We start from the raw sequence: 18,859 nt of genomic DNA, 5'->3' as shown, positions 1-18,859 counted from the left end.
CACTTCCGCTATCATCTTTGTTAACCACTCAATCTTGGACATTGATGGTGTTGGCATAAGCTAGCTCAGAGTTCAAGGCCTCATCTAGTAATATGTCTCCATTGTGCACACTTGATTCTGGGTGCTAGTATTATCACCCCCTATTCATGTGTTCCATCTCTTGCCAAGTAGAAGGCACCCTTCTTGAGCCGCTGCAACCACAGTCACATGACTCCACGTGCAAGATCTTTGATATGATATCTTGTTACTTGGATTAGTATCTATGACATCCCCTTGAATCAATATTGTTTATCGGGTGGTGGTTTGATTAGGCTAGTAGCATTAGATTTGATCTCAATTGTCCATAGCTTTTAACCACACCGACTTATCGAGCTGTAACAGAAAATCTCACTATGTGAACACCGCTCTACGCATTTCAACTGTGGTTATTGTAGCTGGGTAACTCCCCCCTTTCGTCACGTTTCTCTTGACTTGTGTAAGCCACCCATTCTCTCCTTCTACCTCCATAGTTAATTTGGTCTTATACTTAGATATGTCTAATATCCGATCAACCTCTTCCAACCCCCCCCCCCCCCCCAAAAAACAAAAATATTCATAGATAATAGATAAAATATGTTGTCTTTGCCATTTAAAAACTATTATAATTGCCACTATTATTAAAAGTAATCTAAATGACAACAGTTTTAAATCGTTATTTTTTAATACCAAATACAACAGTTTCATAACGTTTAAAAACTGTTGTCTTATGTGCGATAGATAACAGTTCTACAACAATTTTAAATTATTATCTTTTAATAGCAAAGAGAAGTATAAGATGAATGAAAACTGAATCTACTTCAATCAACATCATATTATTAAATAAACAACTAAAATAAGTATACAAATTATCATCCTAGTACTTCTATAACAAACATAATTACTTATAGACAAAAAAATTTTAATTTGGAGATACTCAAAACTACTTCTCTCAACTACATTTTATTGCATAAACTTAAAGGATATTGGTAGATGTCACTTATTATTCTCTTTCCTTGAATGTTCTTTACTCATTGGTTTTAATCATCTTCTCGCTTAAATCCTAAAGATTTTTTGCTAGTTCTTTGTCTTTGGTGTGGTTACTCGTATCCTCCTCATTGCAATCGTTGAAGTACTTCCCAATCACACCCCTAAAGTTCAGATGTAGTGCCGCATAACATGTAATTGTTGCTCTATATAATCATTCATAAAATCTATTATTATCTTATTTTTTTGAATCATTTAGAAATTTACAAGAAGCAAAAATAACAGAAATATTATATATCTTTTCATTTCATTGTGCGCATGAAACTTACCTCTAATTGTTCTTGAAGTCATTTTCACCTTCATCTATATTTTGAGTGCTTTAGTAATTTGCATCCTATTGACACAAGAATATAATAGTCAAAAAGAAGATTTTTTATTTTTTATTTTAAAAAAATAGCAGATAAAATGATATTTTGCACAAATTATCATTAATCTGTAAAAATGAGTTAAATGTGTAGCAAAATAAAACATGTGAGTAACACAACAATAAGAATATTTACTCAAAAAAAGAGAAGGTAAAAAAAAGAGAAGAGAGAAGAAAAAAAAAAGATGAAAGCATAAACTACATTATTAATTTTTATAAAAAATAAGAAAAAGTATCTCATAAACTCACAAAGTGCTTTCAAATCCAGAAATCAACTCCCCATCGTTTCTTTCAGATATTATATTTGCATGAACAATAAATACTAATTAAATCCCCATGCTAATAATTTTTTTCTAACTTCTGTTCCTTGATCATCTTAAAAGATAATAAAACAAATTCATAACGCTGTCAAACACTAGTTAAGTTCTCTGAAGATACTTGCAATCAGTTGAAAAGTCAGGCACGTACTTTGCAAGCCGATATTTCTACTCACACCGTGTAGAGGAATTAAAGAAATGAACTAGAAATAAAAAATGAAGTTTTCACAAGAAAAGGTGAAACTAAGTACCTTTAAGTGACTCTTAACATGATAAATAGTTAGTCCAGGCTCACCTATGATTCGAAGGACTCCTTTAGGAGTTGCTCCTATAATATATAGGAACTTAATGAAGACATGAATACTCGAAGGTAAGATGCATTATATTTTAAAAATTATCATAATTATTCTAGGCAAATCAAGAAAGAGTTCAGAACAGAAGCACTTACTATCTGGTCCACCAAGTTGTGTTATCGCATCTACAAAATGTTGGTTGAGCTCGTTTGTCTAGCGTAAGCATTGTCTTGAAGGTGAATTAACCTCGGGACCTTACCACAACAAAATGATTTAGCATGTTACATGATTAGTATTATAGTGAAGGATATTATAAGGATTATATAGGTTAGAATGCATGAAAGAAATATCATGTATCCCAAAGATAGTAAATGTACAAAATGATTCACCTTGCTCTAGGGCATTTAAAAATCTTGAAGTCTTCCTTCAATGTACAAAATGAGAGATATTCCGCAAGATTTGTGGCATATGAGTATGCACCTTGCCATTAGAAAAAAAAAATATGTGAAGGAATCTGAATCTAATGAAGGCCAATACCCATCACCAAGAAACTGTATTGGAAAAAAACAATCTCAGCCATTCCAATGGACTTCTATGACAGTCGTTGTTATAGATCCACCATTATGAATGACACATGAAAAGAGAATGGATAAGAAGCATTAAGAAGTTTTTATCCTAAAATGATTATTTAAATCCACTAGCTGACCCCGAGCAATTGGGATTAACAATGCTTGTTGTTGTATGACAAGTGTGAAATTTAATAGTTAAAATCATATATCACTCGATCGCATCAATATAGTCAAATAAAATCTTATAAGGAACAATGATAACAATCCTATAAAGCTCCTAAAACAAATCTTTATGATGTGCAGACAAAAGCAAGGCATTAGTACTTCAGCAAACTAGCTTGCCTTGTATGTTTTTGGATGTCTCTGTAGGCAAAACAACATTTTAATGGTTTGTCGAAGCTATACATAATTCCAAAAGTGTTCAAAAATCATATTAACCATCAACCGACGATAAACTGTCATGCAATCTTCTGGACAAATTGCTACGCTTTAGAAACACATTCTACAGTCCACTCATAGACTGCATAAGTAATTAGCAAGAGAAATATCCCTAATCTCAAACAATTTGACCAAAAAAAGAAGAGAAGGATCTCAGAAACACTTTAATCTACACGCATCCATCAAATGTTGTACCAAGAGAAAGAGTTAAGGAAACTCTTACAATCGTAATGGATGCAATGACAGTGAGATGGAGATACCCTTGCAGTGCGGAAACAATACCTACACTACAACAAATTTGTTAAAAGACAACAGTGAAAAATCATTGTAAAAGACTTCAAAAAATCGTTGTAAATCCATGCATTGAGAAAGAGAGCTCAAAGACAACAATTAAAAATCGTTGTCTCTTCACCTAAAACACAACGATTTTTCACCGTTGTATTTTAAGCTGAACCGTTGTGTATGTGGTAAAGAGACAACGGTTTTTGTTCTAAAATGACAACATTTTATAACAATTGTGTTTAAAGTAAAAAGACAATGATTTTAAACCATTTTCTTTGAGCATTCATATCTTTCACAACGCATCAATTTATAACTGTATTTTTGGATCTTTAACAATCACTACAAGAAAATTAGTCTATTATGACACACATAAATGTCCTTATAACATATTTATGGTGACATTAATGTTTTGGTGACATCTACCAAAAACGCCCTATAAAGTGATGTCGTCTTAGACCCTCCTCCATTTCCTGACATTTTTTAACGTTGTTATACAATATCAATGCTAACATCAAAAGTGTCATAATTTAAAGATATAACGACACTCTAAAATGTCAAGAAAAATAATTTTTAAGGACATTTATATATGTCGTGTTATCATCATAACAGTGATAAAGCTAAATGTCACAAAAACTCATTTATTATGATATTTATATTTTTTATAAGGACAATAAAAAATGTCAGTACAGATAATTTATAAAATTATTTTAAATGTCACATTAACTAATCTATTATGACATTAACAACTATCATTATAATAATTTATAAATATATTTAAAATGATTATTAATATTTATATAGAATATATAACATGAATTTAATATTGCACATCATCACAATCCATCCACTATTTAGAATAGAAAAAAATTATAAAATATAATTTAAAGTGCAAATAGATAATCTAAATTCATCAACAAATATTTGAGTCAAAGTTACAAACGCAAACTAACGACAAGTTCTTTACATCCAAAACTAACAACACACTACACTCAAAATATTAAGTTTTAGAACAGTCTTATAAAATAAAAACTAACTAGGCAGACCATCTTCAACTGTCGTATTGCTTCACAAAATCCAAGTACCTATCACCTACAAATACAATGAATAAATTTGTATTAGTGAAATAAAACAATGAAGACAAAAAGTTAATAGAAATAATGATAAAGATTAAATATCATAAGCATGTTTTCTGGCAATTTGTCGATCGGCTACAAAAAAATTCCTCTAGTGAAATAAAACAATGAAGACAAAAAGCTAATCAACAGAAGCATGTTTTTTGATGCTTGAAGAGCAAGCAGTAGCCACTGGTTCAGGGAACATTATGGTTTCCAGGTTCGAACCAATGTTCATAGCTCCTTAAGAATAAGAGAGGACTGAAGGTGTTTCTTCACATAAAAATGGAAATCTACTACAATTAGTTTATGAAGCAGCTGATATATCGGATGTCAATGCCTAGAAGAATAGAGAACATGATTAAAGGAAGGAGGTGAAGCTATAGAAAAGGGGAGGAGAGGCTACTCCAGCACATCAAACATGCAGCCTCTAGAGAACTTGAAAGAGAACAACTCTAACCCTAAATTTGATCTACTCTAATCAAGTGCAGACTATATCTATGAATCATAACTATAAATTTTAATAGCTTAAAGGGATGTAAACTTACATATTTGGCACATGATCGCATATGACATAACTAGGAACTTCTCCCTATAAATCAAATAAAGGATGACCCTTTTCTTTCTGCAAATATTCAAGTTCATCCCAATCTAATGAGGATGCTTTTCACCTTCAATGACTACAATAAAACTAATAAGCAAAAGGTGATAAACATGTACTTGGTGATACTAAAACTTGTGCAACTCTACCAAAAAATGTGCAAACATATTACTCTACCATGCAATAGACATTTAGAAAGAAAACTAGAAATTTTCTTGTGGTTAATGTGCAAAAGACATACTCTACCATTTACAAAGTTTGGGGATACTAAACCTTGTATAGAATTATAAGATGAATAAAAAGAATTACTAATTTGTGTTGCACTTGTGCAAAAGATATCCTTTCAGTGATATGATGCATTATCTTGTGTTTTCTAGTAACTTTATTTTTTTTTTTTTGCTCCCTTCCTAATATATTGATATACACATGATGCACAAAATAAAAATCTATATATGATTTGAATCAAAATATATTCTAAATAAAAAAATATTACTACCTTTGATTTTTCCTTGCTCCTTATCCTTTCTGGATTAAGAAGGCAATTAGGATGCACAAAAAATAGGTAATATACCTAAAAGCAATTAATGGATAAAACTGAGTTCATAATGAATAAAGTAAAGCAATCTAGTTTCCAAGATCCTTTAACAATGCCTTGTGAGGGAAAAAAATGTAAACTTTGACCTGCACAAGATAGATATTATCGAGCAAATTATATTGGAATTAAACAAAACAATGATTGTAAGTAATGTAGCAGCATACAGAGAAGAAACTTGTAACTGACCAGATACAATGGATCATTACATAGAAACTATCTCTTTGTCCCTTCCAAAGAATTGCATCCTAGGTTGAAGTTATCTCTTATCTCTTGAAAGAGTTTTCATAGTTCCTAAATTACCTACACTAAATGAAGGAGAGGAAGAGAACCAAAGTTTTGAATAAAGAAAAAAAATATAGTATCATTTTAGAATAATATAACACTGAAAGGAGCAGCAAACACTTACATTGGCTATAAGCTAGGAAGCTTTGAAAGAAGCGACTCCAAGTTCTCTAGTCTGGTATGGAGAATTGTTATCTTCCTCCTCATTGCAGTCAATATATTGGCATTGGGTCTCAAGCCCAGATGAAGGCAAAGAGCCCTTTCAGAAAGCATAACACTGCTTTCCTTAGAAAGCCTTCATGCTTCATTGAACTCTTTCATTCATTGTTCTAACGAAGATGTCATCACTGGTGAAAGGATCTACAAAAAAGATCTCCACTATATGAGTCAAGATATTTGTTTCTATTGTAATTATTTGTAAATAGGATGACCATGTATAGAAGAAATCATTCATATGAGAACCAAGAGAAATACTGTCAATGAAATTACAACCTTAATCTATTGGAAACAAGATTAACAAGGTCAACATAGACAAAGTAAAAAAATTAAGCTAAGAAAAGAAACGCAGGATTATTTCACAAAGGTGTTAGATTAATGAATACAAATTACCACTAAATTAAGAATCGAGACTACAAATTTTGCAAAATTGGATACAAGAAGGAAAAAACACCTTTCTAACTTAACACAGATATCAATCGCCATGAAGGAAGATCTACTCCTTGTTATAGAGACATCCAAAGTTCAAAACTTTAACCAAAAGTTGCATTTAGAACTATAAATTTTAGAAAATATATTACATTTCCTAACAGGCAAGATTCATTTACTGAAGCGATGATTCATGAAGCAAGGATTCATTTAGTGAAGCAAGGATTCATGAAGCAAGGATTCTAAGTAATAGATGATGTAAAAAGGTTTTAATAACATGCATAATAATAGAATCATATTCTATTATTAGGTCTTCAAGCTACATAGGGATTAGTTAGACTAAGGCATTAACTGATGCAAGGATTCATGAAGCAACAATTATTCTAATTGTTAGAAAAAGAGGGAGAAACCTAAAAGAAGATGAATGGTGACTTCGATGCAGTACTGAAAAGAGGGGAACCGTGGCTTGTGAAAAATGGGAGAACTGCGGCGTGCGAAAAAGCTCATCTTTGTATACACAGTAGTCACCCTTCTTTATCTCCTTTATTCTTGTAGGAAAAGAAGAAAGAACTGCAGCCGATGATCACTACCTCCGATTTCGCTGCGGAGAGGGAAGCGGCAGATGATACGGGGTGAAGCGGCTGTAGAGACAGGGTGTGGCGGTAGAGACGGGGCGCAGTGGCGTAGACTGGGTGCGGCAGCGAAGGAGACGCGAGTGGCGCAGCGGCGGAGACGCGCGGGCGCAGCGGCGGAGACGCGCAGGGCGGCGGAGACGGAGAAGGGACACCTCTCTTTGGGAAAAGACTCTAGGTTAAACACGTACACGAGGGAGTTGTTGATGTAGTGTTATTTCTAATCCTTTAGATTAATTTATTTATTATTTATGGTGACATTTATAAAATGTGCCATGATAAAGGATCTAATCAAATATTATATTTTTAAAATTAATTAATTTTAATAAATGTCGCTATAAAGAGTTTATAATGACATTTTATAATAAGTGTTATAAAGAAAATGTCCTAATAGACTATTTTTCTTGTAGTGAATGGATTTTTACTGTTTTATTTCAAGTGCACGCATCAAATTTTGATGATTTTTTTTTGAGTCTAAGACAATGATTTTTAACTGTTGTCGTTTGTCCATTTTAAATGTTGTCATTTCTCAACATATTATTTTAACTGTTGTCATTTCTCAACCCACACTAGAAAATAATAAACTATTGTCAACAAACATATATACAATAAACTATTTTCTAAAAACATAAATATATCATCCCAATTTAAATGATCACTTCTTATATATACAAACTTAAAGAAAAAAAAATATACAAACTTGTAGCAAACCATATTAACTGTAACTGAAACTCTATTTAGTCACTTCTTGTCTTACAATTTGGATGCTTAAAGAGTACATTACTGTAAAGTAAACAACAACTACCAAAAATAAATTGATACAAGTAATGATATCTTGTCGCCAAAATCCTTCTGACAAATAATATTTTAGTTTTTAAATATCAAAAAGCATGCCATAGCCTCCCCTCTACCAATGTTTACACGTATTACTCGATCGTCCAAGCTCCGCTCAAGTGCCAACATGTAATATAGCATACATTAGATTGACAAAAAAAATAGAAACTGTAGGATCGATGACGTGCTTGGGGGGGGGGGGTGAATAGCATTCGTGGCTAATTCGTTCGTTTCAGAAAACTCAATGTAATGCAACGAAATAAAGAACAAGACAAAAGCAATGCTAACACAATTTCTTTTACTTGGTTCGGCGCGTGTGACGACTCCTACTCCAAGGCCCGCCATCGTTGATCGCTTCAATCGGTGAGCAATCACTAATAGTTCAAATAAAGATTACAAAACTTGAAGTACAATATAACAAAGTTACCGACAACAATAAAATTAGAAGTCTTTCATCGGTTGTCAAAGTAGTGTTGAAGAGAGCAGCAGTTGTTTGTTCTTGATCTCGGAAATTGTGTTGTTTGAGCAACTAATCGAGCCCTCCTTAAATAGCCAAGCTAAGCCTGATCTAGATCCACTGATTTCGGGATTAGGTTTGACTCGTCGCCGATCGATCGACTGATCCCCTGGTTCGGTCGACCGATCTTGTCTGAATCGGTCCATCTTCCCGTCTAGATTCAGCTTCGGATGAGTCCTCGTTCGGTCGACCGATCCCTCCGTTCGGTCGACCGATCCCGCTATCCTCGCTGGTTTATCTGGTCTGATTCAATCACTCCAGCCTGATCTCAGTCACCGCATATCCATTGTTTAGTCAACCAATCCTTCGATCAAATCCGGTCAGCTAGTTGGAAATCAACTCTATTGTACTGGGGTTAGGTCGACCGATCCGATCGTTTGGTTGACCGATTAAGGCTAAGTCCGATCCAACACAACTATTAGTTTCCTGAAAAATAGAGTTAGATAAAATAGCAAATAATATATAAATAAATAACTTGACAGACATTTGACTGTCCGGTTCTGACTTCAAATTTTCTAATTTTTTTTTTTTAAATATTCTGGGATGAATGCTGGATTCATCCTAGATTTGGGGACGAATTCAGGATTCATCCCAGATTTTTGGGACGAATCCATGGATTTGTCCCCAAATCTAGGACGAATCCAGAATTTCCTAGAATTAAAAATTTTTTAAAAAAAAAGAAAAAAACTTTGGAAGACTTAAATATAGACCTAGAGACATCAGAATTTCATGAAATAAGTTTCTATATGTTCGTATCAATCTCCTGATTGTAAAATATCCTCATCCATATTTTTAACCTAATATTTTGAGTCTGGTGATTTTTTAACCGAATTCAGTCAATTTGGATTAAAAATTTCCAACAGTCAATATATTAGGTGAAAATTATTTATGAGGATATTTTTACGATCAAGAGAATGATACAAACACACAAAAACTTGTTTCATGAAATTATGATGTCTCTAGGTCCATTTTTAAGGCTTCCGATTATTTTTCTTTTTTTAAAAAAAACTTTTTAATTCTGGGACGAATCCTGGTTTCGTCCCAGATTTGGGGATGAATGCAGGATTCGTTCCATCTTTTTGGGATGAATCCATGGATTCGTCCCCAATTCTGGGAGGAATACTGGATTCATCCCAGAATTAAAATATTTTTAAAAAAGAAAAAATTAGGAAGACTTAAATATGGACCTAGAGACATCAGAATTTTATGAAATAAGTTTTTGTATATTTGTATCATTCTCCTGATCATAATAATGTCCTCAAAAATAATTTTGACCTAATATATATTGAGTGTGGAGATTTTTTAACCCGAATTTGACCAAATTCAGGTTAAAAAATCACCATACTCAAAATATTATTTCAAAATTATGGATGAGGATACTTTTACGATTAGGAGAATGATGCAAATACATAGAAACTTATTTCATGAAATTCTGATATCTCTAGGTCCATATTTAAGTCTTCTAAAGTTTTTTTTTTAAAAAAAAATTAATTCTTTTACGAATTCTGGATCCGTCCCAGAATTGGGGGTGAATCCAGGATTCATCCCAGAATTGGGGATGAATCCTGTATTCGTCCCCAAATTTGGGACGAATCCAGGATTCATCCCAGAATTGAGGATGAATCCTGAATTCGTCCCCAAATTTGGGACGAATCCAGAATTCGTCCCATAATTAAAATTTTTTTAAAAGAAAAAAACTTTGGAAAATTTCAATATGGACCTAGAGACATCAGAATTTCATGAAACAAGTTTTATATGTTTGTATCATTCTCTTGATCGTAAAAATATCCTCATTCATAATTTCAACATAATATTTTGAGTGTGGTGATTTTTTAACCCGAATTTAGTAAAATTTGGGTTAAAAAATCACCAAACTCAATATATTAGGTGAAAATTATTTATGAGGACATTATTATGATCAAGAGAATGATATGAACACACAAAAATTTGTTTAATGAAATTCTGATATCTCTGTGTTCGTATTTAAGGTTTCGGCCACATATATGAACATGCATTGAATACTAACTTTCTTAGTTAGTATTAAACTATATATGTTTTACTAAATATGGAGCTAGAGATATTATGAAATAAGTTTCTATGTATTCATATCATTTTCCTGATCGTAATAATGCCCTTATAAATAATTTTGACCTAATATATTGAGTGTGGTGATTTTTAACTTGAATTTGACCTAATTTGGGTTTAAAATCACCACACTCAAAATATTATGTCAAAATTATTTATGAGGACATTTTTATGATTAAAAAAATAATAAGAACGCATAGAAACTTGTTTTATGAAATTTCCATGTCTCTAGATCCATATTTACGTCTTCTAAAGTTTTTTTTGTTTTTTTTAAAAAATTTTTAATTCTGGGACAAATTATGGATTCGTCCCAGATTTAGGGACGAATTCAAGATTCGTCCCAGATTTTTGGGACAAATCCATGGATTCGTCCCAGATTTTTGGGACAAATCCATGGATTTATCCCCAATTCTGAGACGAATCTTAGATTCGTCCCCAATTCTGGGACGAATATTAGATTTGTCCCAAAATTAATTTTTTTTTAAAAAAAAGGATAAAAAATATGAAGACTTAAATATGGACCTAGAGATATCGAAATTTCATGAAACAAGTTTCTATGTGTTCGTATCGTTCTCATGATCGTAAAAATATCCTCATCCATAATTCTAACCTAATATTTTGAGAGTGATGATTTTTTTAACATGAATTAGGTTATATTCATGTAAAAATTCACCACACTCAATGTGTTATGTTAAAATTATCGACGAGGACATATTTATGATCAACAGAAAATTAGAAATTCAAAGAAACTTGTTTCATGAAATTCTGACATCTGTAAGTCGATATTTAGAGATTCCGATTGATTTATTTTAATTTATTATTTTTTAGAATCTTGGACGAATCCTGGATTCACCCAGATTTGGCGACGAATCTTGGATTCGTTGCAAAAAAACCCCTAAAACTAGGTCTACTCGCCACATCTTTCCTTTGCCAGATCTACTATCTTTCCTTCGCCACATCTACTCGTAACTTCTTCTCTCAGCGGCGACAGCTATCTCCGGGGCAGCGCAAGGTACTTCTCTCCCCTCTCCCCTCTCAGCCTGCTGCAGCTCGAGCTTGGCCTTGCTTGGCCGTGGGGGCCGCGCATGGGCTCGCCTGGTAGTGTGTGGCCTCGCTTGGCCGCGCGTGGGCCACACGTGGCCACGTATGGCCGTGCATTGACGCGGCAGGTCGGCATGGCTAGCCCTGCCCGCATGTCACCGCGTGTGGCTGGCCCTGATCGTGCGTGGTCGGCCCTGGCCGCGCGTGGCCGGCCCTGGCCGCGCATGGCCGCGGATGGCCGCGCGTGGTCGCGGCTGGCCGCGCATTGCCGTGCATAGCCGGCCCTGGCCGAGTGTGGCCACGCCTGGCCCTAGCCAAGTGGCCGAGACTGGCTGCGGCTGGTCTCGATGGTCGTTTGCAGCATGCCCCCAGTGGCCACGGCTGCCCTCGGTGGCCGCGACTGCCCCCGGTGGCCTCGTATTCCCCCGGTGGCGGCGGATTCCCCCGATGGTCGTGGCTGACCCCGGTGGCCGCGACTGTAGATGTCTGCTATGGGTTTATATTCCCTAATTTAATTTTTGATTTATTATTGTAAGGTATTATATAAATTTGTAATGTTGTTTGTGCAGATCTAGATCAGTGTAGTTGGAGGCACTCGTATTTGTGATTTATTATCGTACAGTACATTCTGATTAATTGTAATAAATCCAATATTTTCGTAAGGGTTCTTGTTGATCTTCCCTGTACCATCCTTGTACTGATATGTGTTCATTTCTAAATTTTATCATACTAACATTTTATATATATGCGTGTTTCTTCATTTTGATAAAGTGATCTTTGTTACTTTGTCTTCGATGATAAGATTTATGTGTATTAGTTTTTAATAGTATTTGAATAAATAAATATAGGTAAAATGTAGAATAAAATAAGTTAGATGTATAACAAGAATTTGCCTGATCGTCGGGGTTTAACTGATGATCATTAGGGCTAGAGCAAAAGCAGTAAAGGTTGAGATTTTTATTTATTTGATCTTTATATATAATTTAGATTTTATTAGTTAAGTGTCTTCTTTCTCTTAATATTATATGTTTATCTTTTATATCTAATCAATATCATATGTGTTTTAAAAAACAAGAAAAATATGATGCACTCGAGTTAGCCCAGACATGCTCACAAGCTGGTGTCGATATTCAAGGGTCTGATTCCTCTGTTGGCAATAATTTTAGTTTATGGCTGGAGGCCAATGGAGGACCAAAAGGGGAAAGGATATTGGGGATGAGTTCCTTGAGCAAAACCCAAAGAATAGCTAGTACATCTTCCACAGTAACACTGAAAGCCTAAGTAGATAACTTGACTGAAGAGGTTAGTAATCTGAAAGGAATATTATTGCAAAGAGATGAAGAAAGGATGCAAAGGGATCAAGAAATGACAGAGATGCGCTGACAACAAAACTTGATCATGCAACATTTTCAGTTGAGCTCCGCTCTAAGTCAGATTCCTTCCGATGATGGTGATGATGGCAATGACGACCACAACGATGGTGGTGATGGTTCATCATTATTTTTAATTATGTATGCATGTTATTTATCTTGTAATTAGTGTTTTTAACCATTAATCTATGAATTGTGAACCTTTCAATTTTTATTCTAATTATTATTGTTATTTTGTTTTTAGTAGGGTTGTTGAGCCAAAAATCAATGTCGAAGAAAAAATATGTATTACATAAGACACCCTTAGTTGAATATGTTGTACTTGAAATTTTATTTATCTATTTATTTTATTAATTACTTTTGAAGAGTTAATGAAAGAGCTAAATAAGGACATTATTCTTTTTACAAACTTGTTGAACATTGTAACTACTATATTATTACCTAGAATTCTGAATTATGATTAGAATTTTACTAGTAGCAAAGTAACCATGAGCACTAAATACAAGTCTAGTATCACCTAATTGATCTTGACTATTTTATGTTTTCATCATTTGAGACATTTTCATATGAGAAAAATTTTAAGAAGGCACTCGATTCTCTCCATGTCAGATTAAAACTAATAGGATTTTTGTATCTATAGTTTGATGTAGTGAAATAGGTTGTATCATATTTAGGATACTTGTAGTTACAATTTAATGTAGTAAAATATGTTGTATCATATTTAGGTTACTTTATAATTTAAGAAATTATCTTTCTGATTAGAAATGATCTAGTTTGTTTGTATGTTTTTATGCAAGAAAAGAAGATTTGATGGGGGAGATGGTTTGTGGAAAAAGATGAGCTCATGTATGTATTGTTTCTTTTGAAAAAAAAAAACTTGTATAACTTTAAAGAGGTGCTGGATTTGTATTAATTTTTGGACTATTGGACTTATAGTTCTTGGACTCTTAAGAAGAAAGTTCTTGTATAATTTTTTGAGAACTTTGAATTTGTATTACTGTAAAATTGATTTCAGATATTAATAGATGTGTATATATGTTAAATAGGATGTGATAATTAATTAGGATGCATTGAATGTTATAATGTGATATTTAATTTTCTTGTACACAGTTTTATATGTATGAGATTGGAAGTTACTTTATATGTATGAGATTGGAAGTTGTAGAAAGAAGCTGATTCTGTGGGAAATTTTGGGGTTTAGGGAAAAATTTGGCAACAAAAATTTTTTTTTATCGCCAAATTATCGTAATTTACTGTATATCGATAATTTTGCAACAACTTCCTTTTCGTCCCAAATTTTGTTCCAGAATTTGGGATGAATCCATGAATTCCTCCCAGATTTTGGGACGAATCCATGAATTCGTCCCAGATTCTGGGTCAAATTTGTGAATTTGTCCAAAATTCTAGGACGAATTCACAGATTCGTCCCAAATTCTGGAACAAAATTTGGGACGAAAATAATTTATTGGAGATCATAAATTTATTTGTTATTATTTTCGTTGCCAAATTTGTTGTAAATTTGGAGCAAAAATTAATTTGTCGTAGATCACATTTTTTTTTAAATATCTTCATTGCCAAATTTGTTGCAAATTAGGAATGAAAATTTATCTGTCGCAGATCACATTTTTTTATATTACTATTTTTCGTCACAAAATTCGTTGCAAATTCTGCAACAAATATATTATTCGTTGCAAAAGTTATTTTCGCTACAGGTAGACATGGACAATTTTGCGATTAATATTATTTTTATTGTAGAATTTGCAATAAATTTGGCGACAAAATTTCAATTCGTTGTCAATTTCGTCATTGAATTTGTTCCTAATTTTGCAACAATTTGTGACAAATATTATTTTTGTTGCAAATTTAGGGACGAAATTGGCGACAAAAAAAATTATTTGTCACAAATTTTGTCCCCAAATTCGTCACCAAATTGGCAACGAGAATTTTGGGATGAAAATGTTTTCGTCCCAGAATATGTCCCAAAAAATTTTGCAACGAAAATTTTTTATAAATTCATCCTAAAATAGTGATTTTTTTTGTAGTGTGATGAATATAATAAATGGTGGCAAAAGGCGACTGCGCTCGCCCCCAGTACCCGTCCCAGGGTCAATACAGAGAAGATAAATCACGGGTGTGTACTACCTTTGGAATAGTGGCATGCATGAGGGAGACATTTATCTCGACTATACCAAGATTTAAACCCTAGACCTCATGATGGTAGCACCTCATATACTAGCCACTAGACCATCCCGAGAGGATAGGATGAATAAAATAAATGAGCATATGGATAGAGAATATAAAATCTGATCTAAATCTAATGCATTGTCATCCCTACTCCCTTTCCCTCAAAATCACTTCTCCACCTTGTTCTTTAGCTCACCGTCGAACCACATTATTGACCAATACTCTTGTTGAAATAAAGGAAGATAATTAAACTTGCACGTAAGATCATAAAAGTATATTTTATGGCGATGGCTTTGTAATGGTTTTGGAGCCATTAAACTATGATATTAGAGTGATGGAATATCATATCATCCCTAATCACTTCATTACAACAGTAGATTGTGTCAAATATGCTTTTATTGTGTCCCTACGGACATAATTGAGTTGGTACTTAGATTGTAATGATTGAATCATCAAACAAACAATCTATTAGAGAATAAAATCACTCTCACCTAAAAAAACCACAGTGAGCGACATTTAGGATGAACACCTCACCTTTTGTTTCCATCGCAAATGCATTCTTTCTCACGCTGAGGACTATTTTTTAACTTATTTGATGACCATCACATCTCTCCATACTTAGAACATCTGTCTCCCTCTTCTTTCAAACTGTTATTTGCGTACCTCTTTCCCCCTGCTTTGTCATTGGCTAAGTAATGACTAGCATTGTCTTCTCCTCTTACATTAGTAGAATCTCTTGCTATCACCTTTTTCCTCAATCTCACCTTTTTCCCACCAATGTGGGTGTTGGCTAACTGCTACCTACCCGCATTGTTCTTTTTGGTTGGTTGTAGTCATTATAAAAAACTACAAAAATATAGTAACCCCTAAGATTACAATGCTTCTTCAACATTTTAACTCTTTCCCATAAACCGTAAATCTAGTTGAAGAGATTAGACAAACCAGTTGAGTCAGTCAAATTCAGCCCTCTCCCTCGATTTTGTTGGTGCAAATGGATTGTATAGATTATACAGGCTAGATAGGCTATGCTAGACAAACATGTCAATCAGTCGGTCAAGTCAAACTGAGCTAACCAAGCAAGTCAAGTATGGTGGGTTAGTCTCGTTAGGTTGGGCAGGATGGTGAGGTAATCAATTTGGTTAGATCAATTGGTTTAATTGATCGGGTTGAATTGGATGGGACAATTGAAGTTGGGTGGACCTGATGAGACAACTTACTTTGCCTCATCCAATGGACCAAACTAACTCATTTGGTCGATTCACTTGACAATTTAGACAAGGAAAAATATTTTCTCCGTATCAAATTTACGTTCAAAATTACATTCAAATAGTAAAATATATTTTTCTAAGAGTTTTTTCTTTAAATAATGTTTTTTTTATAAATAAATTATTTCGAACAAACAAACAAATAGAGAGTTAGTGCTTTTGAATTGTATTCTATATGAGTGAGTCTCCACGTTTCCACTTTACCTCATGCATGACAGAAGCTTGAACTCTCACAAGCCAAATCCAAACTCCTTTGAACTATCTCATAACAACATCAAAGAAAAAGTAGGACTTGTCACAAATGGTTAGAATTCCATCATTCACAATTTACTCCAGTTGAAAAAATAAAAAATTACAATAACTATTACAAGGAGAATAGCGATTAGTGACCGAATTTCAATCGCTAATCGATCGCTAAGTACACTTAGTGATTTAAAATTGCAGTCACAATTATTTTGGTTGCCGACGTCATTTAGCAACGAAAATTTCTTTAGCAATAGAATTTAATTTTAGTGGTTAAAATTAGCGACGACATTAAAAGCCAGTTGTTAAATATAGTGAAGGAATTTAATCTCTGTCGTTAATATTAACAACGAAAATAAATGCTTGTCAATTCTATCACTAAATTAGCAATGAAAAATTTATTTTAGTAGCTAATTTACAATAATTTAGCGATAAAAACAAATTTCATTGCTAATTTTTAATAAAATTTTAACAACACCTCCCTATTTGAAAGATTTTATCTTATTTATATTCAACAATACACACTATACCCTCAATAACATTCACATTTACATCAATAACATTCACATTCATGATATACGATACATTCACATTCAAATTCATTACATTCAATGTCCACAAATACATTCAAATCACTTACAAGCTACACTATCAACCAAGCATCAGATGAATAACAATTGAAAAGCTAAATTTAAAACATCCTTTAAAAACAATATAACTTAAATCTATTACATCCCAACTTAAATTTCAAAAACTAATACAAACAGATGATATAGTATTCCTCTTGATATAATAAGTACTCTACAAGCCATTGAGCTAATGTATCCTCTTAAATTCAAACCATTTATGCTTAAATTTAACTCAACCAAATAACAAATTGAAATTCCAATCGAATCCAACTCTAACGTGAATCATAATAGATTTTACCCTTCCTATGATTAAATGCTTATTTTTGAAGGCTCTAATCCAATTTTCTAATACCAAATATATCACCAAATAAAATATTTTCTATTTATTTGAAAAGAGAATACCTAGACTGAGGGACGCTCTGTTAACCATATAAAGTATAAATAAGGATGTTTATTTTTTTTTAATTTTCTGCCAGTTATTTTATTACAAACAACTGTTATTGTATGAGAGTACTAAACAGTAATAAATTATATTAAAATAATAAGCATGTAATAAACAGGTAAATAAAAAAATAAGACAAGCCTGAGACCTACGAGTTGAGGATTTGCACCCCCTACACGCGATGATCGCATGCGTCGCGCTCGGGTTATGGATTTTCAGCTCGAATCCCCTGAAACTACCTGATTTGGGTTCGGCCCGTGCATGCGTATAGGTCCCTTTAACTTTGCTAAGCAAGGATGGAAAGGATCCATATATAAGGTCTTCCAACCTTCTTAGCTTAGCAATGTGAAACTAAAAACATTCACATATACATTACCATAACAATTAAAACAAAAAAAAATACTTTGAATTAAACACAAGACTCAACAACAACTGCCCCAAATAAATAAAAATCTAAACTCTAAACCATACCATTATTCAAGCACCTCATGCACTTTCCTCAACCTCCATTATCTTTCAAATATTTTATTTCCTTTTCCATCCATTTTCACCCAGAAAGGCTTTGACCATCTGGCATTGCTATTTTAATTATACATACAATGATCTGATCCAAGCTCTTAAGTCTTAATTATAGTTAAGGATCCAATTTTGCAGAGCCGTATTATCTTTAGCCCCGTAATCTGTACATTCCATGAACCAGCTCAGACCTCCACTGGATAATGGATTAATTTTTCTTAATTTTGTTGGTTAAACAAAGTCAAACACTTCTAACGTTGCATTAATTCATGCATGATTCTACCAAAATAAAATCCTAAAAAAGGATTTAAAATAAGAAAAGACAATCTGAACATGCATTCAGTTTCAACATCTTTTGCAGTGCAGGAATCACATGAGCCATCACTTAAATACAAGCATTTTTTTTATATATAATGCCCACTTGGAATAAATAAAGTGTTGGAAAAAAGTTGATGATCATGGAGAAAATTAATTATAAAATTATTTTTAATATGAATGAGAGAATAGTTTCAATTTGTAAAGATAAATAAATAAACTAGGC

At 33.2% G+C, this 18,859-nt stretch overlaps 1 long non-coding RNA gene across 2 annotated transcripts; it reads right to left on the bottom strand.

Moving 5' to 3' along the window:
* Positions 1 to 4,202: 4,202 nt before the first annotated feature.
* On the bottom strand, positions 4,203 to 7,328 carry LOC121969715. 2 transcript variants are annotated; one of them, XR_006108625.1, is made up of 3 exons: positions 6,971 to 7,328; positions 6,040 to 6,275; positions 4,203 to 5,938 (listed from the first exon to the last, which is right to left on the bottom strand). It is a non-coding gene; the product is annotated as an uncharacterized LOC121969715 (long non-coding RNA). The 2 variants fall into 2 exon arrangements; XR_006108626.1 differs by having other exon boundaries at positions 7,151 to 7,328.
* Between the last annotated feature and the right edge of the window lie 11,531 nt (positions 7,329 to 18,859).

Source organism: Zingiber officinale, chromosome 4A, assembly GCF_018446385.1.
Source record: "Zingiber officinale cultivar Zhangliang chromosome 4A, Zo_v1.1, whole genome shotgun sequence".
Taxonomy (NCBI): Eukaryota; Viridiplantae; Streptophyta; class Magnoliopsida; order Zingiberales; family Zingiberaceae; genus Zingiber; species Zingiber officinale.
The sequence above is the reverse complement of the archived record's forward strand: the minus strand, read 5'-3'. Positions and strand labels throughout refer to the sequence as shown.